The sequence below is a fragment of the Notamacropus eugenii genome, chromosome 6 (assembly GCF_028372415.1).
Source record: "Notamacropus eugenii isolate mMacEug1 chromosome 6, mMacEug1.pri_v2, whole genome shotgun sequence".
Lineage (NCBI taxonomy): Eukaryota > Metazoa > Chordata > Mammalia > Diprotodontia > Macropodidae > Notamacropus > Notamacropus eugenii.
In genome coordinates, this window is record NC_092877.1 from 219,060,813 (window position 1) to 219,088,486 (window position 27,674).

Sequence of the window (27,674 nt, forward strand, 5' to 3'; positions counted from 1 at the left end):
AGATTTTGGGTTCAGTTCCTGACAGAACATAAAAGGTGAAAAATAACTAATTTAGTAAGGTATCAAGAGAAGTTTTTCTTCATAAAAGGCTAGTCACTCTTTAACAAACAGCTTTTAGAAGCAATATGTGTGCATATAATTATTAAATATATGGAAATAGCTCCATTTTCTGCAATACTTTGAACCAGTTACCAAAAGTTTAATGTTTTATCTTAAGAAGCTTCATGTGAGTATTTTTTTCAATTAATTTTAAGTAAACATTTTTTCAAAAATCTGTCTATCAATTAGACACTAGGTGAAAATGTAAATAATAGTAGTACCTAGGTGTATCACCTTCAACCAATTATTTCTCATTTTCAACATCAAATTCTGCATCTATAAAATAAGCAGGGTAGATCAAGATCATAAGATTTAGAACTAGAGAAGACCTTTGAGATCATCTTGTTGAACAACTTCATTTTACAGAGACGAAATTCAAGACCCAAAGAGATTATATGATGGTCACCCAAGGCAGTGAAAGATAGAGATAGGAAATGAATGCAGCTCCTATGACTCCAAGTATAATCAATCATCCAACAGCTGTCCTCTATTAACACCTATTATGTGTCAGTGCTAAGGAAATAATCCCTTCAAACAAATAATTTACATTCTTGCATGAGAAAAGACAGAGAGATAAGTATTTCCTTTATATACTGTTGTCTCTAAATTGCTTATATTTTATAAAACTGTATTGCTATGTTCTGGGAATATTGTGCTTTCTTCCCAGAATTTCAAATTAAAATGATGCTTATTCATTAAAGGTCTATATAAAACCTCTTATAAGCATGATTTCAAAGATTACACAGTCTAAACTTATACAAACTTATTTGTTAAATTCCCATAGGTTTTTCCCATAGGGTGGCTTCCATGTATATATTAAGGTAATGCATGATTCTATAATGCATGAAACCACAGATACAACTCTGTTCAGTATTCCTCTGAGCTGCCAGCGAAAATCTAAGGACATCAATTAGGAAGCAAATTTCCTCCAAGTTGTTATTTTTTCATTCTTTATACTTGTAGCCCCTAAACCTAACATAGAGTAGGTACTTAATAAATACTCTTAGATTGTTGATTTCATGATTAAGTGTTGCCCCAGTAACCATGGGCTATTTGAAAATTCAGTGGAAGTCTATCATCCTGTCAGATAGCTCCTTTTGTAGATGTATCATGGAAGACTATGATTAAGAACCACTTTCAACCTGGGAGAAGAAAGTACTCCCATCAATGGAATCAAAAGTTCATTAAACTATGAATGTGGCTTAGAAACATACAAATCATAAAATATATACAACATATTTTTTTATTAGTTCAAGGACAGAAATGACTTTTGGGCTTTTTAACCATAGTAGTTCTTGCTTATTTCTTGCCAAAACAATTATATCACCTCTCATAGAGCACTAAATTTCATATTTTCTTTTGCCAACTGTATTTCCAGAAATCCTGATTCTTCCTGACTCCTACCATACACTAAAATCCTGCTAAAGATATTAGTGATCCATCAATACTTACCCAAACTTTTTTTCATGGCTAGATAATTGGAAGTTATTAACAATCATGATTTAATGAAATTCAACAAATGTTTATTAACACCTTTCTAAATGCAAGATATACTACCTATTGGAGAAAAACAAAAAAACAATAGAAAGAGTTGTGCTCTCAAGGAGTCTACACTGTACTGGACAACACTGGATTTCCAAAATTCATTTGTTTTAAATGCAGAGAGTATTTATTTTTAATAGCTCCTTCTTTGGAGAAAAAATACAATAATCAGTAATTTTTAATAACAATAAAAATTTTTTTGACTACACAGATGTATGTTTTCTTCACAAATTCCACTTCTGCCTGTGCTTATTGAAAAACAAGCTAGCATTCCTTTTTGTTAGAAAAAAATTAATTGAGAAACAACACTTACCAACCATGGGTAGAAAAAGAACGCTGGTAAATTAAATCTTATATTTTTGTTTTACAGTGACCCAATGAACATATATAATTGTATGAGTAAAAATTGCATGTATTTAAGCTTTATTATTTCTTTGGGTTTCACATTGTTGTTCTTTTCATTATAAGAACAAGTAAAATATTTTTAAAGTGTTTCACTACCCACAGTCTTATTTAATACTTTTTAATGTAAACTCATGTGCAAATTCAGTTATCCATCTGACATTAATTTCTGCTATTTCTCTAAATCCAATCCCTGGATTAGGTGAATAGTTTAACTAAACTAGCCTAAATAATGCAACATATATCGAATTTTACTCACAAAGGAAAGTGGAGAATTGTAAGTTCATTTTACTTAAATTCTTTCTGTTCTGTTAATTATATAAGTTTCTTTCTGATTAAGACAACTTAGGTCAAACTTTTTTCCTGCAGTTTTTAAACTTTGGGAATTAAATTTGATGGTGAATATTTTAGTTCTTTACTATTATAATGTTAGAATGAAATCATCATTCCAGAAAAGTTCTGGGAAAAATGTTTTGGTGAATGGTCGGGATGAGGTTTTCAGGAAAAAAAAATTCAAAAAATGTTTTATTGAATAGTGTGATAAAATATCAGTTTTCTACTTTCTTCCCTCTAGTTAGGAATTAAATATGCATATGTATGTATATGTATATATGTGTTTGTACATATACATATATGTATGGATATATTCATAACTATAATTCATATCTGCTTTACTATTCAATAACATTTGATAAAACTAGCAATCTATTACATAATTTTAGTTAGAGACAAGCTACAAAATGTGGTAAGATAAGAAATAGCAGTGAAACCCAGCTCTTTCCACATCTACTTCAACAAAGATCTACAACAGCAGCAGAGTGATGGTTTGTACACATTGGTCTCTAAAGATCTATATAAGATTTTACTTATTTTTTCAAAAAGAAATGTGAAATGTTGAAATTATAAAATAAATTAATCTTTTTGTATGTAATTATGAGTTTAAAAAGTACCTTAAAAATTTATGAAAATGAATTTTGCATTTCTTAATACATCACTAATATATGACTCAAGAAAATTGCTTGCCAAAAAAATATACCAATGACAAAGGAAATAAGGACCTTTTGGAGCCTCATTGACTTTTTAGGGTCCAATGGTGCACTGAAGTAAGTAATAGACTATGCAGAATCCCAAAAGGTTAATGTGTTTCCCCAAAGTGAGTAATTCACTCCATCCTTATGGATTAGATTCAGGACCATAGCTTTTTGTCCCCTTTGCAGGAATATTAAACAGCTGAAATATGGATATCTTCTGCATCTTCACTGTGCTCTTCACATGAGGTGTTTTATTATGTATTAGAAAAAAGGAAAATTTTGATTCTAGAATACAAATATGCAAGATGATTTATATCTACTTATTGGGAAAGTTGATCATGGTTGCATAAAACATGGAAATCTATCTGCTGTAAGAAAATATAAGTAGATTCATTTTCATTTGATCTAATAATTTCACCTGAAAAAATGGATTTTAAGGGAGTCCTGATTTTCAGAACTATGTTATTACTTTGCCCATTTAACCTGTCATATGAGATCACAAATAATTGCTAATATCAGTTACATAGACATAACTATTACCTTTCTTTTCAATTATTTTTTAATGTTATTTTATTGCACAGATTCATCAAAATATTTTCCTGAGGCTTTCTTATGAAGTGATTTTATTTTTGTGTTCATAGTTTTATTACAACAAGATGAAAATTATTTGGACCAAATAGAATTAAGAATCAGTTCTTTTGTTTGGTTTTGGTTTTGTAGAAGAGATTGCTGTAATGTCACCTATTTCCATGGGCAAGTTTTGGAGTTCTATATGTATGCTATGCTTAAAAGGACACCTTGATGGCAGCAGGGCTTCACTCCTGTAAGCAGCCTATGCACAATACAACTCTCTCATATATTTGCATTTGAATAATTCTCATCTACGGTTTTCTGTAAACCTCCATAAAGGAGCTACAAATGATCAGAAAAAGGAGCTCACTCTTTTTCTCATTCCTTCCATTTGTATGAGGCTGTAATAGGTCATTGTATTTTCAATAACTCTTTAACCTACTTTGACATATATGTATAAGATGAAAAGATAGATGCAGATGGGGCAGATAGGAGGCACAATGGATAGAGTGCCATCCTGAGGCTGGAGTTGGGAAGATTCATCTTCTTGAACCCAAATATGGCCTAAGACATTTACTAGCTTTGTGACCCTGTACAAGTTTCTTAACCTTTTTTGCTTCAGTTTCCTCATCTGTAAAATGAACTGGATAAGAAAATGGCAAACCACTCCCATATCTTTGCCCAGAAAACCCCAAATGGGGTGACAAAAAATAAACATAATTAAAATGGCTAAACAACAATAATAATATAGATGCAAGTGTAGTTATAAGTATAGATCTAAAGATAGGTAAAAAAATAAAGATATATATGCGTATAGATATGACTACAGATGATGGAGCTGTAGGTGCATAGATAGGCATAATGTTACATATTTAATGATAAGTTAAATAAAATTGACTAACTTATTGAACTGATAATCATTTGCTTTTATATAATTTAGATATGGTCTGTGTTAGATGGCCTACTTTATTCAATCTGAATAGGCTATTTACTATATATAATCAGATGAATTCTGAAGAAAGTAATGGCCTTTATTTATTCCCACAGCTTCTTAGTCTAAAAGCAAAAGGAAATATAGAAGATGCAGTGGTTACTGGAATTCATGAAACCAAGTTATTAGGAAATCTATATTTTTGATGTTTAGGTAATGTTGGATTTTTAAGATGCAATTGGAAAAGTATTGGCCTTCATATATTGCTGGAAATATTAGCAAAAATCATTTTAATTTCAGAATAAAATTTACCTATAATATATGTGTATGTATATCTTTGTGTGTATATGTAGGTATATAAAAAGAAGAACTTTTAATGAATGGGCATATACTCCTTATCATTATGTTGATAATAAAAATCATGAAACAAATATTTAATTTTGCTAAATGTCTCTAGAATGATGTACGTTGCCTTACTCGTACTTATTTCAGAACTAAAAAAAAAAAACAAAAAACGGAATGGGATGACCTTTAAGTAAAGAGTAGATGTAGCATCATGCCAACAAGACTATATAGTGTTATCACAACTAGAGCCTTTGGGTTCCAGTTGAATTGGTTAACTCAAACTAGGTACTTAATTCATCTATTGTCTACACAAGCTAGTTTTGTGGGGAAAAAACCTATATACTACTATTATTGTTGTTAATTTGATGTTTTGCTATGTGTTCTTTTTTTCCAGTAGATACTTGTATATTGAGGTATGTATCTTTATGATTTAGTGTTTGTCAGACCATGTGCTTTTCCCTGGTTTTAATGATAATTCTACTCAAGTATATTCTATATATTTTTATATATTTTCTTTTGAGAGCTGCTTGGCTTTCTGGAATATTAACTCCTTTGTTTAGGATAACCCTATCTGTATGTTCAGAAGCCAAACTTAAACCTCAAGAAACAGAGCACTGAAGTTTGATCTTTAGCTACTATATAATGCTACCTCTTGAAGACTCTAAAGCAACTCTCTTGGAATAGAAGTTTCAGAACAGGATCTGATCTGTACTGTAAGAAAGAATTTCTTTATCAGGTGTTGCCTACCTCTGTGAAATCCTTGGCCTTGTCCAAAACAAACAAACAAAAATAGATCAACATACTTATCTGTTTTTACAAAAGCAAAACAAACAAACAAAAACCTATGTTCTCCTTTGCTGAATATTTTATTTCACATAGGCAAATTTTGCCCTATAAAAGGCTTAAGAGATTGCAAAACTTTTCTCTCCCATATCAATATCCCCTTGAGGCAGGGCTCCTGACCTCTCAGTTAAAGATTCATAGATTTAGAGTTGTAAGGAAACTTAGAGGTTTTCTAGTTCAATAACCTCATTTCAAAGAGAAGGAAAAAGATCTAGTTAGGTTAAGGACTTGCTTGATCTAAGATAGGTACTTAGTCAAAGATGAGATTGGAACCCATGTTCTCTGTCTCCAGATGCAGCTTACATTCTATCACACACCGATGTTATCCTCTGACTGTATAGAAAAGAATGAACCAAGGTATTATGATGTACCTTTTTATGGTGAATTATCTGGCTGAGCAGGATGGTGGATTGTTATAGCTAGGGTACAGCTATAATCACTCCAAGTTAAGTACATATCAGGAGAGATATGATTAAAACTTTAGAAGACATTTTCATCATTACTCTGACTTCCATGAAATATAAGAGGTAGAGTCATAGAAAGAGTTGTAAGGGATCAAACTATGTGCAAACATTTGCCTAAGACAGACAGTCTAATGTATGGAAAAAATGAGGAAACATAAAATCTTTTTGTTTAATTTTGAAAATGCTTGAAAGTTAGGCTAGGCTAGAATGAAGAAAGTGAAACTGAAGCTAAGTTTAAGTAGTCTTTCCCCTTAATTTTTGAGTGCTAAATGCAAACTGAATTTCTTTGTTAATTTTTAGATGGAACTTTGGGTATGGATTTGAGAAATATTAACCATAAATTTTAAAATAATTTATTAATTATAAGATTTAAATAAATATTGATAATTTAATATTTATTAATGTTACAAGAAAGGAAACAGTGGACTAAAAAATACCTGGGTATATATGTATTTATAAACTCAATTTCTTCTAACACAGTGATTTTGGTAGTCACTAATGGGTGTGCTTATATATGTATGTTATCATACATTAGCTATAATATATGTGTATGTAGGCATATAGTCACTGATATTATCAGTAGTTACTATTGGGGGTATATATGCATGTATGTATTTATGTACGTATGTACATATGTATATATATATATATATATATGTGTGTGTGTGTGTGTGTGTGCACCTATGTATATATGTATCCATAAGCTATGGCCATATATGTTTGCATACACACACAGACACAGACACACACAGACACACACACACATATATATATATATCCACTGAAAAAATTACCTTATTTAAATTATGTTGACACTCTTCTCCATTTCATGGTTTTTCAGGGAGAAATAAAAATTATTATTTCAATCCCATTTACAGTATATGCAAAAACACCATTTGAGGGGAACATGCACTTACTTTGCTCGGCTAGGATTTAGAAAACTAATATTTTATAATGTAGCTGCAGTACTAGAACCAGGAATGCCCATGTTTCAGAGAAATGACGAAATAATCTAAGTTTTATCAATAAGGCTATTATTGTTAGCTGCTAATTGGAATTCTTTGGAGAACTTGAAATAAGCTTATTGATAAGAAGATTTTTTTAAGTGTCTGATATACACACAAATACATATATACACATACATGCATATATACATATATTTGTATTGCACAGAAAGGTAACATATTTAAACAACATATCTATTTATCTATCAACATGCATTTATTAAGTACAAATTCACTGCTTTCTATGCATTTTCCTAAGTGCTGTGGACAGACAAAAATGAGATGGTCTGTGGCTTCAAAAATCTTTTATTCTAAGAAGGGATATAAATTAAACATATCTAAATATAAGCACATATCTAAGTATAAATAAAGGCTATTATAGCTTTCCTATAAAGTGCATAAAGGGGAATAACATGCTAGAAAACTGCAAATTTAGAAGGGGATCAGATTGTGAAGGAAATTAAATTACAAACTTTAGTATAGTACTGTATAAGAGTGGGAGTGGCAGTAGTTTATTAAGTAGGGAGGTAGCATGATCTCACCTGTGCTTTTAGAAATATTGCTAAGGATGGAGAAAGATAGATTGGTGTGGGAACAAAAGGCTGAAGTAGAGGGATGAAGAAGAAGAAGAAGAAGAAGAAGAAGAAGAAGAAGAAGAAGAGGAAGAAGGGGAAGAAGGGGAAGAAGAGGAAGAAGAGGAAGAAGAAGAAGAAGAAGAAGAAGAAGAAGAAGAAGAGGAAGAAGGGGAAGAAGGGGAAGAAGAGGAAGAAGAGAAAGAAGAGGAAGAAGAAGAAGAAGAAGAAGAAGAAGAAAAGGAAGAAGAAGAAGAAGAGGAAGAAGAGGAAGAAAAGGAGGAAGAAGAAGAAGGAGAAGAAGAAGAAGAGGAAGAGGAAGAGGAAGAGGAAGAGGAAGAGGAAGGGGAAGGGGAAAGGGAATGAGGAGGAGTAGAGAAGGAAGAGGAGAAGGAGGAGGAGTAGAGGAGGAAGAGGAGAAGGAGGAGGAGGAGAAGCCTACTACAATAGTCCAAGAGAAAGTTGGTTAATGTCTCAACTAAAGTTATGGCCCTATGAATAGAGGGAAGGGGATATATCCACAAGGAATTGTGGAAATAGAAATACACTGTATGAAAATTATTTGGACATGTGATGTGAGTGAGCATCGGGTCAAGGATGATACCAAGGTTGTGAAGCTCAGAGAATGAAAGGCTGATAAGTGTCTTCGGTTTTAAAATAGGAGTTTGGGAAAAGAATGAAATTAGAGGGAAAGATGAGTTCTGTTTTGGACTTGGTGAATTTAAGGTGTCTGTGGAACAATTTAATCTTAAATGTTAAATAGGCAGTTTTTAATGTGGGAATTAGAGCCCCAAAGGAAGACTAGGTTTGGATAGACAGATCAGAAAGTCATCTGCAGAGAGAGGATAATAGATTTCATTAGAAGAGAGAGAAAGAAACACACACACACACACACACACACACACACACACACACACACACACAGAAGAAACAGAGAGAGATTACAGGAAAGAGAGAATATAGCTCAAGAAGGGGACTTAAGGTTTACCTACAGTAAGTGGGAGAAATGTGGATGATAACAAAGGAGAATAATCTGGAATCATAAAAAATAGGTGTGAAAGCCAATCAAAATGCTGCCGTGAAAACCTGAAGATAAAACAATATTAAAAAGAAGTGGCCAACAGTATTAAATTGCAAAGTGAAGACTGAGATTTGAGCAAAGGACATTCAGTTTAACAACTGAAAAATCATTGGTAACTTTAGAAAGAGGGAACTTTCGTTTGAGTGATATATCAGAAGCCAGATGTAAGACTAGTTAAGAAGAGTGATTGAGAGGAAGTGGGAAGACAATTCTTATTGCTTTTTCAGGGAGTTTAGCTCAGAAAAGGAAGGAAAGCTTGAACCTGACACAAATGTAGTAAGGAGGGTAGAAACTAGTGAAGTATGTTGTTTTGTGTGTTTTTATTTTTAGGGTGGGGAAAATCATGGTATGTTTATTAGGCAAAAGAGGAGGATCTAGGTAGGAGGAAGAGTCAAGATAAGGAAGATGGAGGGGAGGAGAGTGAGTTAAATTGTTGGATAAGATATGAAGGGTTGAGATCAAAGGCACAGGTAGAGAGGTTGGTCTTGGAGAGAATGGTCACTTTTCCATCATAGTACATTTATTGCGAAATGTAACTTTCACGTATAAATTGGAAGGTTCAAACAAAGCAAAAGAGTTCTCTGTTACTATGACATATACAAGAAAAATGACAAAGTACTGTTTGTAGATTTCTGTCAAATTAAGTAAGCAAAAATTTTATTAAGTTTCTTCTATGTGCCAGGCACTGGGGATAGAAAGATAAAAATAGTTTCAGTTTTAAATTAACTCATAGGACTTGGGAAGCTTTGGTTTTAAATATGACTGGAGATACTTCCTCGCTTTTGAACCCTGGGCATGCTGCTTAATATCTCCCATTATGCTTGGTCCTCTGTAAAATGTAAATAGCAATGGAAATAATAGAGACTCCATAGGATTGATTATCAGATCATTAATTTCAAGATAGAAGGGATGTTAGAGAGCAGATAGTCTAAGTCCCCTAATGTAACTGATGAGGCAACTGGAGCCTAAGGAGGTTGTCACATACTATGGAAGTGAGATCTTCTGACTCTACAGCCAGGAAAAGTTTCACCAACACCAGTACCTTACAAACCTTTAAATCTTTCATAAATACCAACCAAGTGGTAGATGCAGATCCTTTGACATCAAAATCAGCTCTGTCTCTATCTCTGTCTCTGTCTCTCTCTGTCTCTCTGTCTCTGTCTCTCTCTTTCTCTCTCCTTTCCCTTTTTGCTTCAAGTCATCTGGATAATTTAAAACCATAATTCATTTTAACATGAAATTCACTCAGAGGAAAATGTAGGATAGTCTCATAAAAAATTCTGTCAAATTGACATTAATTAAATGGAGGAGACTGAAAAAAATTCCAATTCTATGTTTTCATCATTAATCTAAGTTCTGTTGTTGTTCAACCATTTTTCACTGTTTCTGATTTTTTATGACCTCATCTGGGGTTTTCTTGGCAACAATGTTGGAGTAGTTTGCCATTTCTTTCTCCAGCTCATTTTACAGACAGGCAGAGTTAAGTGACTTGCTCAGTTAGTAATTGTCTGAGGTTGAATTTGAACTCAGGAACATAAGCCTTCCATATTCCAACACCAGTGTTCTAGCTTCTGTGCAGCCTAGCTATCCAGGCATATGATAGGTGCTAAACAAATACTTATTGACTGATTTTAAATAGATGAAGGGAACTTGTAGAGTGGAGGGTGACCTAAGAATGGAAATTTGTTAGCAAAAATAGTGAGTTTATATATGGGACAGTAGACTATTCATGCTACAATAGATTGGCAGGCTATTTTAGAAGTAATGAGAGAACTGTTTTGATATATAGATGCATAGGTAGAGACAGAAAATGTTTTTGTATTAGAGAACTGGAAGGAGTGTCTATGTGTAGCAGGAGGATACCTCACAAAATAGTCAGGGCAGACAGCTAGATGGGATGTCCAGAACTGTCTAGTCTGGGGTTGACTAGATATATTGGGCTAAATAATTTTGCACTTACATACCGACCTAGTTAGCTCTGACCCAAGGCCAAAGTCTGAATGGTGAGTGGAATAAATTCTCCTGAGAGAGAGATAGAAAGGGGAATGTTTTTTTACATTCTTTGCAATGTTTGGGACATTTGATATGATGATCACAAAGTAGACAAAATTTGTAAGCTGTATCTATAAGATATTGTAATAACTTTTTGAGACAGGGAAAAACCAGACAAGTCAGCAATGATTATCTTAATATAATGCAAAATCCCAAATTTAAAAAATTTCTTCTGCGATGCCTGGCCACAATGGTTGTCTTCATGTTTTTGAAAAGCGACCTGCAAAGAATATTTAGCAAACTGGAGAAATTGACTCATCAGTCTCTCAGTGATACAAATAGCTGCTCATTATTGATTGATGCCCAGTGTATTATACCATACCTCTTCCCATCAGTGATATCCAAAACTCAAATATATACTTAAATTAATGGTTATCACTTTAGCAGAGGCCCTTGAGAAGTCATGTTTTAGAACATTGTTATTGCATAACAGTTTCATAAATATGTAACGATGCAATAGCATTCTTGATGAGAATAGAAATTGGCAGATGTAAGGATATGCTCATTCCATACCATTCCAAAGTACTCATAAAGAAAATAACACTGTGCATGTGCAGATGTGAGTGTGTGTGAATGCTATGACACAGAGGTGTGCTAAGCAAAATGACAGCATTCAAAATGGTTATCTTGAAGAATCTGAGCATATCAGGTTTCCTTTTGACATATGTAACATTCTCAAACACAAATATTATTGTGTTTTTTCCCTTGGGAAATATCATTGCCTTGGCTAATTGATAGCTATAGTCTATTGCAGAAAAGCATAGAATTTAATAGGAAAATCTTAGGAAATGATCAATTAGTACCAAGGAAAATAAGTAATTTCAAAATCAAATGCCATTTCTTATTATGCTAATTTTCTTTTTTTTGCATATGTTTACCATAAAATAACATTTTGAGACTTCTTTGTCATTTAGAATATGGGAAACAGTTCAGGATATTTCATGTCTAAGTGGCTGAAAATGATATCAATTGTTTTTAAAAATTATACTTAGTAAAAAATCAGAAAGACACAAATTCTTGTCAATTTCTTTTTTTCAGATGATGTTTTTGAAAACCACATGTAAGCAGTAAAGGTGAGTTATACAAATGTGTTCATTACTAAATGATTACTTAAAAAGTAGAAGATAATGTGAGGAAGAGGTCTATAAGTTAAAAACAGTGTAAGAATAAAAAAAATAATATCAGAAAGTAATACACTTTCAATTATAAAAAAATAAATTTGCACCTATTTTCATTTTCATTGTATTGATAAAGATATCATCAAGTCCATCAAAGTTGTTTCCTTGCACTTCATCAAGCACATGCAAGATGTGCTATAGTCATTCTTTTGGGGAAAATAATTTTATATGAGTAATTTAAAGGGAAGGGGAATCTTAATCAAGTGGAAAGAAATGGGAAAAATATAAAAAAGAGGAAGCTTTAGCTTAAAATTTCCATAAGTTGGCAATGGTTAATTTCTCACAAATAAGCATCTAATTGACATTTAATCAAGCATACACAAGTATATGTTAAATATAAATTAATTACCGTATATTAAAAATACTGTAATGGTGCATAAACATGTAAGTACATTTTAGTTACCATTTAATTAATGATTTCACAGACTATAAATGTATAATTACTCTATTAACAATATATTACCTTTTCAGGAAAAGCATTTCGATGAGATCTCTAAGATAATGTAGAAGTTGCATAAGATTTAACTTATGAGTTTTGTGAGTTGCATTGACTTATATCCACAAACTAGTAAATAATGACATTAAAATAAACACATAGAGTATGATACATTTACTTCTTTCTATAATTGTGAATTGATCATTCTGAGCTCTGAATCAATATATTCACATCAGGAACTTGTATCTGGATTTTTGTAATACATCCTTCCTTCTGCCCCAGCTGGATGTGGGATGAACAGCTCTTTGCTTTATGTTCCTTGGAAATATGATTTTAGATGAGATCCTGCTTGAGATTATGAAAGTTGGAACTGCTGTGATCCTTCTTCAGGAGAGAACATGGATAATTTCAGTTTCTATACAGAACTGACTCCAAGGAGAAGAATTAAAAAAAAAAAAAGAACGAAAAATACTTTAGATATGGCAAATATGTAGGTGAAGTCAAGTTCTCAATCTTTCCCTGACTGACCCTCTAATGATTTTGAGAAATTTTTCTTTATATATGATCAGGGATTCTCTTTTTTTTTAGCCAATATCTTGTCTTGCTCCTATCTAAAGAAGACATTCATTTTTGTGCATTTTCTGTTATATTATAATCTTTATCACTTCTATAATTTGTGCTGGTTATTTTACTGACTGGCCAGACTAGAGATTCTATCTTCACCCTCCGCCAACTCCCCCCCTTTCTCTCTCTCTGTCTCTCTCTGTCTGTCTCTGTCTCTGTCTGTCTGTCTGTCTGTCTGTCTCTCTCTCTCTCTCTCTCTCTCTCTCTCTCTCTCTCTCTCTCTCTCTTTCTCTCTCTCTGTCTCTCTATCTCCTCTCCTACTCCTTCTTTTCTTACTTAGGTATGTGACTATTGTACAGAAATCTGAACATACATTTTTAAATGAAAATATGTCCTTTTCCATAATACTTGAAGTTAATATAGATATGCAAGTGTGTGATTTAATCACATTTAGAAAGTAGATATATGAATTAGTTGTTGCTAGATTTGTCATCCAGGTTTTGCTTTGTTTTTAATTTCTCTTTGAGTCCTTTTCACTTTCTATTATCTCAAGCATGGATTTTTTCTGTATGGTTTTACTTGCATCTGGCTATTATTCCCAACTTCATTTTTTAAAATATCACCGCAATTTTCTCATATGGTACATTGTGGATGGAGATCCTAGAAGCCAAATGTGGAGATACCATGATTGGCACTGGGGAGATTCTGTTACAGCAGAAATGTCAACAGATATGTTACATTTCACATCACATCACTTTGCTTGGTCAGGAAAATGTGTCTGCTGTCTGGAATGTTATTTCAATATAGTAACTGAATAACATTTTGTATCAATTCAAGATCTCCTTTACAAATGATATGAGTCCTAATCTTTATTTCTGCATACTTCCTATTTTCTAGAGTCAAACGTTTGTTAAGAACCAATTTGGTTAGAGCTGTTATAATCCCTTGAAATAACTTATTTGTCTCCTTTTCTCTGATTGTATACTTATTTCAACTTTTGTTCTAAAGAGATGAATGTTTTACTGGACCCAGGAATCTGATTTGTGACATTACTGCTACCTATGTAACCAGTTCTTCCTTCCTTGTCTTTTAAGATATTTACCATTTCAATACTTTGTGATGTCCTTCAGTGCTTAGTATATGTAATAATTCCAAACTCTTCTTGGGATGGGAGATAGGGGACACAAAAAACAACACAAAATCAATCAAACCAATATCCATCATGTATAAGTGGGAAAGGTCTGATTAACGTACAAACCTTATGCCTCTTTCACTTTTTTTTATTCTAAGCCATATTTGCCAGCATTGATAATCTCTGTTCTCCTTTGTGCTACATTGTACCTTGAATTTATTTTCAATTTTCTTTGAAGGATATGTTGATGTTATGGAGAATCTCATCAAGCTAATCAAATAATTTCCATATTACATTTTGCTATACAGAGGATGCTAACAAATAATTTATAATTATTTTTGGTAGTTTGTTTACTATTCTCATAGTGAGTTCTATACAATGAGATGATTTTGTTCTGTGATATAGGTTCTTTTTGCCCTTAGGTGCACAATGTAAATAATTCTGCCAACACTATTTTAACTTTTTTCCTTTCTCTTAAAGAAAGATTTCTTTGAACTTCTACCATTTAACTTGTACTTTTTTTTCTTTTCTATTTTAATTTATAGAGATAATTTTGATATGAATTTGGTTAATTTCCTTGAGACATATGGTATAGATTTTCTAAATCTTCACGAGTCTGACCCTATACATTGCCTCCCTCCTTCTATTATTTAGAAGCAAAATGGATCACAACGATGGAGGCACTATTCTATATTTTTTAATCATTTTTATGGTTCCCCATGGCCAAAAGTATCTCATTTGGTAGACCACTTCCTAGTGATTTACCATAGTTCCCATTTGATAAGTTAAATCTTTTTCTGAGCCTGTGGCAAGTTCTCAGAGTCTGTAATGAACAAATATTTTTAGAATCAACAATTACCTGCATGTGGAATGTCTTTCAGTGTCAATTAAATTAAGACTTTCACGGACACGCTGAAGCCATTCTCACAGTATTCTATGAGTCATCCTTTCTCTAGGAAAAAAAAAAATCTTGGGTCATTTCTACTAAACTCATTGTCTAAAATCACTGTCGCCATGAAAAAGCTTCCCTCACTATTTTGATCCCATAGTTTTCTTAAATTCTCAAGATTTCTCTATCACTCTACTCTTGTGGGTTCATAATCTTATACTTCTCATCTCCATAGTATTCCTCTTACATAAAGCAAGACCTTTCCAGGCACTGATATTCAGATCATTAGGTTGCCTTAGGGCAAACTTTTGAATACATATTGGTATCTCTTTAGCTTTACCAAATTTTGTTAATTTACCACATTAGCATTTCTTGATGCACAATGATGAGAAAAGATTTTATTATCTGTGGAGCAGGTGTAGCTATTTTTCTCATTGTTACAGGCAATTATTCAGGTATACATATAGTTAAAAAATTCAGTCAACCTTTGCTAAACCTCTTAAATAAAATGCTCTGATAGGCATTGGAAATACGAAGACTCTAATGAAGCAGTTTCTGCCCTCAAAGACCAAATCCTCATAATATGTTCCTGTTGAACATTAGAGGATAGGTTACATGCCCTCTTGAGGGCACATGAGGTGACAATTCTTCTCTAATATTCTCTTTTTATAGCCATTAGCTTGGCAGAAAAACTAAAATTGATATCAAATATCTAGCAACTTCCGTAGTGTTTAGCAAAAGGACATCTTTATACGATAGAAAAGTGACCCATTCTATTACAAAGTTCAGGAATGTTGCTTTGTTTTACACTATATTCAGGCATTATAAATTGCAAAGAGAAAAATATATTTTGGTATTGAAATGAACAGCAAAATAAATACAGCATTACAAATAAGGAACAACACGTAGGTCATGCCAGACCAAGTGTTCTATTTATTCTAAGTTATACATTTTTAAATTTGTCCTTTTAATGACCCTGTTCTTTGAAAATATTTTCCACAATAACCTCTGTAACTTGTTCCCTACTTTAGAAACCAAAAAGTGTTTTGAGTTTGCTGTTTTATTGCAAAGATGAATAGTCTGAAATGTTTACTTGTGCCTATGAATACAAACACTTCTAATATATGAACGCAAGAATATATTATTGAAGGAGATATTATTTACTTTTCTTGATGCCAGTGAAAAACAAAATTAACTCCAGTGACTTGCAATTAATCCTCAAGTGATGATATTCTTTGCAGGGACTTTTCTCATAAATATAGCTGACATATATCTGTTCATTCTTCAAAAGGAATGTTTGTCAGTGACTGGCTTCTTACACAGTATATTTGAAATTATTTTAGGAAAACTTTTTTCATTATCATTGAAAAAAGTGAAGCAAATATCTCTAGAAAATATGAATAAAAACATCTAAATATATGGTTGCAAAATTTCTACCTGAAACGTTTTGAAATTTAGATAAGAGAGAAAGACACAAAGGAAGAGAGAGAGAGAGAGAGAGAGAGAGAGAGAGAGAGAGAGAGAGAGGAGAGAGAGAGAGAGAGAGAGAGAGAGAGAGAGAGAGAGAGAGAGAGAGAGAGAGAGAGAGAGAGAGAGAGAGGAGTTTCTAGGTGATACGTCGTTATTTGTTCAGTCATTTCAGTATCAAACTCTTTATGATGCCATTTGAGGTTTTCTTTACAAATATATTGCACTGGTTTGCCATTACCTTCTCTGGCTCATTTTACAGATGAAGAAAGTGGGGAAAACAGGGCCAAGTGACATGCCAAGTGTCACACAGTTGGCAAACACCTGAGGTTAAATTTGAACTCAGGTCTTCCTGACTCCCACGCCTATAGCTTTCCTCCTATGCCACTTAGCTGTTCCTAGATATAGGGAACAAATGTCACAATTTAATAAATTCAAGATGGATATATCTCAATAAGATTCCAGTAATACCTTTTTTTCCCCGGTATGTTCAACTTTGTAGAATCATAGAATTTAGAGTTTTGAAGGTTGTTAGATAGAAAAGATTTACAGATGGAAAGAGCTTTTGAGGTCAAATAATGTAACCCCCTCATTTCAGAGATGAGGAAATTGAAACTCAGAGATTTTAATGCTCAAGATCACATAGATCAATGCTAGAGTAGCATTTGAACTAAGATCCAACGACCACAATTAAACACAACGTGCCACATTGAAGTCTGATTCAGTCATTGAAAAATAATTTTTAAATTTAAGGAATTGCTGTAACCACCATGGTTATAAGGAAAATAAATTTGTGACCATTTGTCCACAACCAAATTAATAGTTATCTAATATAACCCTAGTCCTATTACGATAACCTCTCATCTCAAATTAGATTCCAAAATAAAGATGGTGAAAAAATATTCTGGGAAAATGCAGGAAAATTTGAGTCACATTCTGGTCTCAAAAAATGTATTAGATATGTGATATTAATGAAGCTACCTTTTCTCTATGTGCCTCAGTTTCATAATATGTCAAGAGAAAAATAATAACAGGACCCATATCTCCAGGGTTATTGTGACAATCAATTGGTTGTGAATTGTGATTGTGAATTGTTTAACACAGTGACTGGCATATGGTGAGTGCTATATAAATGTTGACTATTATTTATTTATTTAATTGAATGCAATTGTTTCATATTTGATTACTCTATAGTGGATTTTACATATGATTAATACAAAATGACAAAGGTTTCTATGGGATAATTTGGAAGTGCAATCAGCTTAATTGGCATAATCTGACTGGTAATAAGGTCTGTTTCATGTTTCAAACACCTGATATTGTGTATGCTATTAATGTATTTCTAAATTTTTCTTATGTTGTAAAATTTGAGAGACCATTGCATCAGAAATGCTGTTAAACAAATATTTTTTTTCACTCTAGATGCTACTAGGCTATGAATTAAACTTTTAAAAGAATGTGACAAAATACATACTTGAAAACCCTTATTTAATGAGATATATTTTATTTTAAAATGTATGAGAATAATAACTTCATTATTGCTGGGGTTGGAAGCTCAATTCCATGTGGACAGTCTCGGGCGGGTAAAGGTGGGAACTTCTAAATCTTAGAGTTCTCATGAGGCCCCCCAGGAAACGACTGGGAATCGAGGTGAACCGAGCTATCTCGTGTATTTCCGCCTCTTCCCATGAGAAACGTGATGGGAGAGAGCTCTCCCCGCCCTCGAGATTGTCCCGGATCTGGGCACACCCATTGTTACCTAACAGGCACGGTATTCAGATGCAAACTATGCGGCTGGAGAGTTTTAATTGGAGTCAGGAAAGCCTGAAAGCTCTCTTGGGCGGAGGGGACACGTGTGAGGACACAAGGCTCCGCTTTTCCTCTCTCCTCTCTTCTCTCCCCCTCTCTCCCAACTTACACTTCTGCTTCCAATCTCTTATTGTAAGATCTTTGCCTCCTTGGGAGATTCTTCGCTCCCTCCTAAGGAAGAATTCCCCTGCACTTGTAACCAGAACCCTGAATAAAGCTCAACCCTTGTTCGACTCTGGAACGTCCTTTCTCTCATACGAGCATCTGGCTTGGCCAGCCGAAGACCTTGGGAGGTGAGGTAAGAAGACTCGGGTAGCCCACAGGCCTCTAGGCCTGGCACATTATAATAACGAATGATTTTTCATTATTTTTGGCTATCACTTGGAAAAGTTATGAAAACATATAGGGTGGTTTAAAGATGTAAGTTCAATATAATAATGAGTCAACTATTCAGAATTGGCTGTATTTTTGAAGCTTCAGATTAAGTAAAAAATAAATAAAATTCTGTCAGGGAAACACAAGTAAAGATATTCAAACCATAAGTTGTGGTTAATGAAATTTTGCTATATGATGTAAAAAGTTATTGGGACTTTAATTGACTATTCTTTTGAGTTTTGACTACAGGAATGGTTGTCTGAATTGCCATGAAGCCAATAACAGGAAATGACATGGACTAAAAGTCTGAGAACTGCTAAAGATGCCTGGGAATCTGGTCCTGTGGAATGTTTTGGGTATGATCTTGGCATGGCCTAAGTTTTGATTCAGTTTCCCCATTGTGCTGCTTTTTTCTTTCCTGAACAGGAAATTTCCCTATGTGGTTATCCTGAGACTTGCTATTGACACTCTGTGATGACATGATAGAGTGCTATCTATGACTCATGTCTGAAATCAAACAGGGATAAGAGTATTTGTTTTTGTTTTTTCTGTGATGGTATCTGTCAGATCAGTATGTTCCATTTGAAGGATGAGTCTTAATATTGTTATAATTATATGTCCTCTTTTCCTTTCGTAGTAAATTTCTACAATTGGACAAGTAAATAATTGAAGCTTTTCTTAAAGTAAAATACAAAATCTATTAATAGATTGATATTGGAGCATTTCTGAATTACTATAATAGTATGTAATAATAAAAAAAAATCTTAAAATTTTAATTGGGATTCATGGGGAAATTAAATTATGGGGATGCTATTCTCCTAAAGGGGGAATTAGATTAAGTAAAATGACAAAGGCATAATGTAATTTTTTTTTTTCTAATTCCATGGAATAATACATTTTGAGGAAGCAATAATATTAGACTTTTTTCATAAGAACTATACATTTGTATACGATTGACTTTCAAATATATCTAGCATGGAAATTCAGGCTTTGAGATTTATTTAGTAATAAATACTCAAATTAGAGTAAGGATTTTACTTATAAAATTGTACTAATAAATGGAAACAAAATTAAATTATGTTACAATTTTTAAAGTATCTGAACAATAATTTTAGAAGATGGAAGAGTTCATTTTATAAGTTAGACCCTCATGATTTTCTTTTAAGATTCTTATATCAGAGACAGGGTTTAGAGTAAAGATAGAAATATCAAGTGGTATATAAAAATTGGAATTCTCTGAAGTTTCAGGTTTAGAGAAACAGATTTAAGAGACTGTATTAAATTGTATTAAGTCTTCGTATTGGCATATTTTATCAGAATTAATTAGAAATCTCTATAAGTGATCAGAGAAGCAGAGCCTCCTTCAGAGCTGTCCTAAGAATGAAGCCTACTCCAGAACATACAAGAGAAGATCTTCAGGGACTAAATGAGACATGTGAGACTGAAAATACATTGATTAAATGAATATTGAGGATGGAAATTTGATGTTTAGTTAATTTACTTAATGTTTAATTAATATGTCTGATAGTTTAGTTAATTTAGTTAATATTGATGATCTTAATGGTGATTATTAGTTAATATTGATTTAGTTAGCAATTTAGTTAATATTGATGATCAATAATGTTTTTGCTTTGATCTTTGGTTTCATTGGTTTTATGCTTATATTTAAATGTTCTTCATTACTTTGGTAAATCTTCTTTCTCAAAAATTAGTCCTTTGTGAGCCATCTAAGTAGTTTTATGTGGTGTAGGATGTTCAAGGAAGACTAGTAACTCTGGTGTAATGGTTACAAATCCCTGCTCAGGGTTTCTTTTCACCTTTGATGTCCACTTGAATCACCCAACTCTAACCTGTGGTTCTAAGAAGCTATAGCATGCACAGTGGCCACACTGGCATGAGCAGCTTAACAAGGTTGAGAGTAACCAAAGGGCCTGAAATCCAACATTGAGTTGGTGAGGTGTCTACCCCCAAGCATGTGAACACTTCTTCCAGCAAAATGAGCAAATGAGAACTTGTTCCAATAGCCATAAAGAAAGCTGAAGCAAGTGCTGTGAAGTGCATAGAACATAGTTAGACATCAAAGACATGAAAGTCATTCACTGCATCCTAAGCAATTATCAGTTGACTTGTTTTTTGCCATTAGATTCCAATGTCTCTGGAAGGGAGAGTGAAGCCGTCAACTTCAAGTAAATCTGACTCACTTAAATCCAAATTATGTGTGAGTCAAAACGTATCACTTGTCTCATTTTACTCTCTTTACCTACTTCAAAGTCCTATAACAACAGAGAAGTTGTGAAGCAGCAGGTGCAGAGACATTGGGAGTTTTAGTCACAGCCCTGCACTCAGATGTCTCAGGCAAAAGAATTGTCTCCTCCCTGGAATGAAGAAACAATGGGATTTGGAAGTCCCTGGCATCTCTGAGCAATCTTTTTTAAAGACTATTGACTTTACTATTGAGCTGAGGAAGGGGATAGAAAAGGTGCTCTAAAAATTGTCTGCTTCTCCCAAACCTGGCCTTCTTGCTGTGAAAGGTGAAGATTTTACCTTGTAGTCAACGCACACACATACACACACACACACACACACACACACACAATATGTGCAGAAACTTTAACAAGAAAAGATTCCACTTACCATTTGTATATGGAATGCATTCACTCTTAAGGACAACACAAAATCTAGTACTACTGAAAGATGAATAGCTCTTGTTGTAAAAGAGCTCAGCATGTCTCATATCCAGATGGCGCCCTGAGTGGTAAAGGAAAACCAGCTTATTAAAGTCAGAGCTGGATACATGTCTTTCTGGAGTGGCCAAAGTAATGGTGAGTGCTGTGAAGGTGACAATGATTTTGCTATCAAAACTTACCTAGTCAACAAGCTTATGTGCCTAACCAAAAGGAGTGAACAGACTTAGGACAATGTGATTGCCAGTTGCAGGCAAGTATCATGCCATCATGCATCAATGCATATGCTCCCACTATCATGAATCCTGTTGAGGTGAAAGAAAAAAAATTATGAATACTCAGAGATCCTCATCAACAATGTGACAAAACAGGACACGCTTATAATTCTGAGTGACTTTTATGCCAGAGTAGTCACAGGTTATCAGACATGGCAGGGAGACCTTTGAGGGAATGAAGTCAGAAACAGCAAAAAAATGGTCACTTATTACAGAAGATGTGCATTTCATGACCATCTCATAACCAGCACTGTCTTGGTTTACCTAAATACAATAAAATTTCCAGATGCACCCTCATAGCAAAGACAGGCATTTAATAAACCATGCCATTTTAAGGAGAAGAGATAGATAGGATGTGAGAGTGATGAAAACAATGCTTAGGGAAAAGCACTGGACTAATTATAGTCTTGTTCTTTCCAAGTTAAATATTTGCATTCAACAAAAGTGGTGATCCCAAGGCAAGACAACTACCAGACGACTTAATGTCAACAGATTAGAATGCTTCTTTGAGCATGAACAGTTTTCTGATACTTTGGAAAAAAAGCTGAGCCAACACATAAACAACAGTAGAGCAGAAAAGGAGGGAGCAGCATTCAGAGATTTGGTGTACAGCACTGAATTTACTCTTCTGGACCAGAACACTAGCAAACATCAAGATTGGTTTGACAAAAATAGCAGGGAAATTCAGAAGGTGCTAAATGAAAAACAAGAGCTCCACAGAGTATAACAACACTATAGTTCCTCCACCTCAGAGAAGGCAGCATTTAACTACATTGAAAGTAAAATGCAAGTGAAACTTAGAGAGATTCAGAGCTCTTGGTTCAATAAGAAGGTATCTTTATGCTGATAGCAACAATCCAAAATGGTTTTAAGGATGCCCTGAAGTCTATTTATGGGCCAAAAACCTACAGTGCATCTCACCTACTCAGTGTTAATGGAACCACACACTTCCATAGTGTTCTCAACAGACCATCATCAATCAATGCTGAGGTTATTGACCATTAACCTCAGGTTAAAATCAATTCCTCTCTAGCCAATTTCCAGTTGAAGAAGAGGTTTTGAATGCCATGAGGTTCTTCTCCTGTGGCAAAGCACCCATTCCAGCTTAGATTGACAGGACAGGGGTGGGAGTGAAGTCCATTGTTCATACCAAAGCTGACTAAAATTTTCTGGATTTTATGGCAAGAGGAGGTTATCCCCCAGGAGTTCAAGGAAGATTCCATTATCCATCCCTATAAAGGAAAGGGAAATAGGTTGTCCTGTGAAAATTATAGTAGGGGAAGGATTGTCTTTCTGTTAGTCATTGCCAGAAAGATTCTTTCTACTTAATAGGCCAATCCTGAAAGATGGCCATCTACCTGAGGATGAATTAGGCTTCAGAAAGGGCTAAGAATTAGTTAATATGGTGCTAGAAGCTTGACAGCTCCATGAGAAATGCAGGTACTAAGGTTTTAGATTATTGTTATCACTTTCTGGTTCTGTGAGTACAAGCATTCAGAAGGAGGTCTAATTTCTTGATTGGTAGACCATTATGAACAGCTCAGACTCAGGGGAGCTTTACTTAGATGAATCAATTCATGATATCCTTACTTTTGACTAAACATATGTGTTTTCTTCCCCTACTCCCTGTATTGAATCTAAGCTACCAAGGAACTGGCCTGTAATACTAATGAGACTAAAGATCATCCCCATCCATTAATGGATCTGCCCACTAAGGAAAACTTGATTAAGGGAGGCTTACATCTTTTGTTAATTTTCTAATGAGGCACTGGTTCTCAAAGGCTGTGATGTCCTCTGGCTCTGAGGTGAGGTTCTACTTTGGGGCTTACTCGTTGGAAATGTTGGCTTGGCCATATGAGACTCTGGGCAGCCACCAAGAAGGCTCCTGGCTTTGAAAACCCAGATGCTGGTGCTTGCCTCTCTGGTAGCTAGGCATGTATGTAATGGTCAGGCAGTTGGATCTGTCTGTTGATCTGTGATGTATTTATTGCTTATGGTCAAGCAGCTAGAAGCCCTGTCTATTGATCTTTATTTCTCTATATTTTCTCTGAATTACAGGGTGCTGACATTTTTCCCTGAACTAAATAAATGATATATGTGCTTGATTAAAGTGATTATTGATCCCTCAAAGTTGTCGTTTCTTTTAGAAAAGCAGATCAGATAGCAGACCATCCTGGATGTGTCAAGATGATTGCTTTTACATGGCCTAAACAGGAAGTTCTTCTTATCACCACCATCATTATGAAATATACTCAAACAATATTATAGTTGGAATCAGGATCGTGCAGTAGAAAGAGTATAGACCCTGGAGCCAATGAGATCTCCCTTCAAATTCTCCTTCAGATAATTACTGCATGTGTGATCTGGGCAAGTGACTTAACCTCTCTTAACCTCAATTTCCTCCTCTGTTCAGGGGAGATAATTATACTATCCACCTCAAAAGAAATAGAAATATTACATGTGAAGCACTTTGCAAACCTTGAAGCTATGATAATCTTCTTTTTTTAAATTTTCAGCTAATCATTACTTCCTGGAAAGATACCACAAAATATTATAAAGACTAAAACATTATCCTAAATATCAAAGTTTAAAATTCCTAGGAAGACAATTGATTTTCAACATTACAATGTATTGAATCAGAAAGTAGATGAACATTTGTCAGTTTCTGAGTGATCAGTATTTTCTTCCTAGTAGAGGGAGGTACGTGGGAGAAAACAATGCTTCATAACTGAGAACAGCCATCGAGTTAAATTTATGTATAATAATGTAAAAATAATTTGGACTATGTCCATTTCTATTTTGAGATAATTTCTGTGGCAAAACGCTGTGAATCTGAGTGCCTATGTTCACTTTTAGAGGAAAGCTTATTTTTTTCAAAGCATGCAATTCAGCATAACCTCTTAATTTATCTGTGTATTAGATGATAATAAGTATTATTTTTTTTGCCTATTGGGAACATTCTTAACATAATTGATTGAAATGTTAAAAAAAACTATTAGGCTTTGTTAAGATATCAATATGTAGGCAGGGACTATTTACAAAGCAATTTATATCAAATATTTTATTTTTGAAAGTATATAAAAGAAAAACATGATTTGGGGGAAAGACCACCTAACCTGAAGTCAAAAGATACTTGCCTGCCCTGGAAACTTATTGCTCAAATAACAATGATCCTCACAGCCTAGATACCAGGAATGTCATATTTTGCCCCTCTCCCACCATTCTCAAGCAACAATAAGGGAGATGAAGGAGTGTCTAGTCTAGTTTTTCCCATTGGCTCCACCTCTCAATATTTCTACACCTCTGGTCCCTCAATTTAAGAGTTGCCTGAACAACTCACTTTCATTTAAAAACATGATAGTTTAACTTTTTATAAAAGAATATTTAGTTCAAAGATATAAGAAGAACACATATATAAACATTTATTCCAGTACCTGGGCCATCATCCCCTCCCCCATTTCCATTCACTTCCACCATCTGTAGGAAGGAGAGTGAAGTTTGGTATAGAGCTTAGCTCAGTTCTTAGACAACAGTAGTGCCACTAAGTTCCAAATGCAAAATCCTCCTATGCTTGAGTCTCAGAATCCTGACTTCTTAGTGCTTCTCTGCTGAGCTGGAAGCAACATCCAGTCTGACTTTTATTTGAGGTTGCCAAAACTAAAGCTCCCATATCTGGGGACTCCACCACCTGTGCTTAGATAGAATTAAATGACTAAATTAGACAAACAAAACCACTCCACACCTCAATGACATTTCTTGGGGGTGAAAGTTCTCAAGGGAGGGGAAGATGCTTCCACATCCCTGGCTTTATGTATAGTGCTCATGCATAGTGTGAATAGGGTCTTCACCCAAGATGCTGAGAGAGAGAGAGAGAGAGAGGGAGGGAGGGAGGGAGGGAGGGAGGGAGGGAGGGAGAGAGAGAGAGAGAGAGAGAGAGAGAGAGAGAGAGAGAGAGAGAGAGAGAGAGAGAGAGAGAGAGAGAGAAAGAGAATGTCCTAATAGAGTACTTCTATAACCTCTTGCAGGTATACAGCAAATTGAAAAATGCTCCTTCCACCAACAAGGTAGGTAAATACAGGGTGTCTTCTCCCAGAAGCAGGCTTCTGTCATACTCCCATGGATAACTCCATCTGAGAACATCTGGAAATACACGAAGCCCAGTTACAAGTATGTTACCATGGACAGATCAGTTCATATCTTTCAGCCTGAGTTGTGACATTTGTAAAATGGGGAAGATAACATCACTTCAGTAGTTTCTTCATACACTGATTGTAAGGATCAAATGAAGTAATGTATGTGAAGCACTTTGTGAGGAGCTATATAAATGTTAGCTATTATTAATCTTGCTGGATTCTATTAGAGGAATGTTTCTAAATGGATACTAAATATTGGCCTCATTCTTCCTATAAAAGACTCATTCCTTTCCATAGTCTTTACCATATCTTTCAAAGTAGACTTTTTTTTTTGCTTATGCTCCTACTTAACAGTAGTCATTAATTTACTGATACCCTGTCTATCAGGCCCACATCATCTTGATTAGAGCTGTTATCCTAATCAAAAGGCTGATAATTAAGACTATCCATCTGTAGAGTTCTAAGTGCTAAGATGAGTTGAAGATCCTCATTAAGATTATTTAGGTGTTACTTAAATACCATCATTTGATTCAGCTAATCATACCAGCAGGTACATTAGATTTGCATTAATGTTCTGCTGAAGCCAGCAGCTATTTAAGCAGATCAAAAATGTAGATTACAGACACTCTTTCAAACATCTTTATTTGAATATGATACTGAGACAATGCATAAAGGTAAGCAGAATGCTAGAACAGCCAGGTTATTTCAATGTTTTTTAATTTACTTTATGGTAATAAGTGTAGTATTTAAAATAAACAGTCTATTTATTGAATTTGCAATGATGCTGCATCCATTCTTTTTCTTTTTCTCTCTCTTTTCTAACTCACAGAATACACACACACACACACAAGAAAACACATGTGCACCCTTGAAAACACCAGCTCATTTTTATACATATACTCAATTTTATCATTGTGTATATTTTCAGGGGGATAGTTAAAAACTATTTTAACTTAGGTTCCTAAGCTAAGGATGGCTGAACAAATACATTTTTTCCCCAAATATCTGTTGCTCTTTAGAATTGAAAAAAAAAAGACATTGAATGCTTAGTTTGATTTTAAATATTCTGATAAATACCTAATAGTCTATGAACAGAAATGAAAATTTTAAATAGAGAGTGGTGAAATTTCCATTAATAATATTTACTTACAATGGTTGCATCATGTATAATAAAAAACATGTTTCATGTGTGTATACAAAACAGTCATTTAGATGCAAAGTAAAATGATCAATATAAATTGCAGTACTTCCACCAGTTCAAGAGCCTACATTCTCCCCCTATGGAATTCCCACATGTTTATAACACCTAATCTCATGTTTTGAAAAATCAGTCAGTCAATGTTGGTATATAAATACAATTGGCTTTTCAAAAATATATTGAATCTCATATACATTTATATACTTCTCAACTATTAGCAATACTCTGTTGAAAATCTTTGAAAGTATTTGTAAAAAGCTTAATTTATTTTTCTTTTTTTAAACTTGTAGTAGACTTTCAAATGTTAAAAACTACACTTATGCTGCAATAATTTGATGTAACATCCTAGAAAATATTTACTCCAGTGACACAAAACCCATCCACACTTTGCATCATTCTGGGTTTCCTGTCCAGATTTTCATGACAAGAGAGCTACTTGTGACTCCCCTCACGAGTTAGTTAGTTAAATGTGCTAGATATCTTTCTAGATTGCGTAACATTGAGTGGATTTGAATATGCTGCTTAAGATAAATCAAGTTTTCTGCTTTTGCTAATGACCAGTTCACCTTCTTTTCCAGACATATATCTATGAGATGAT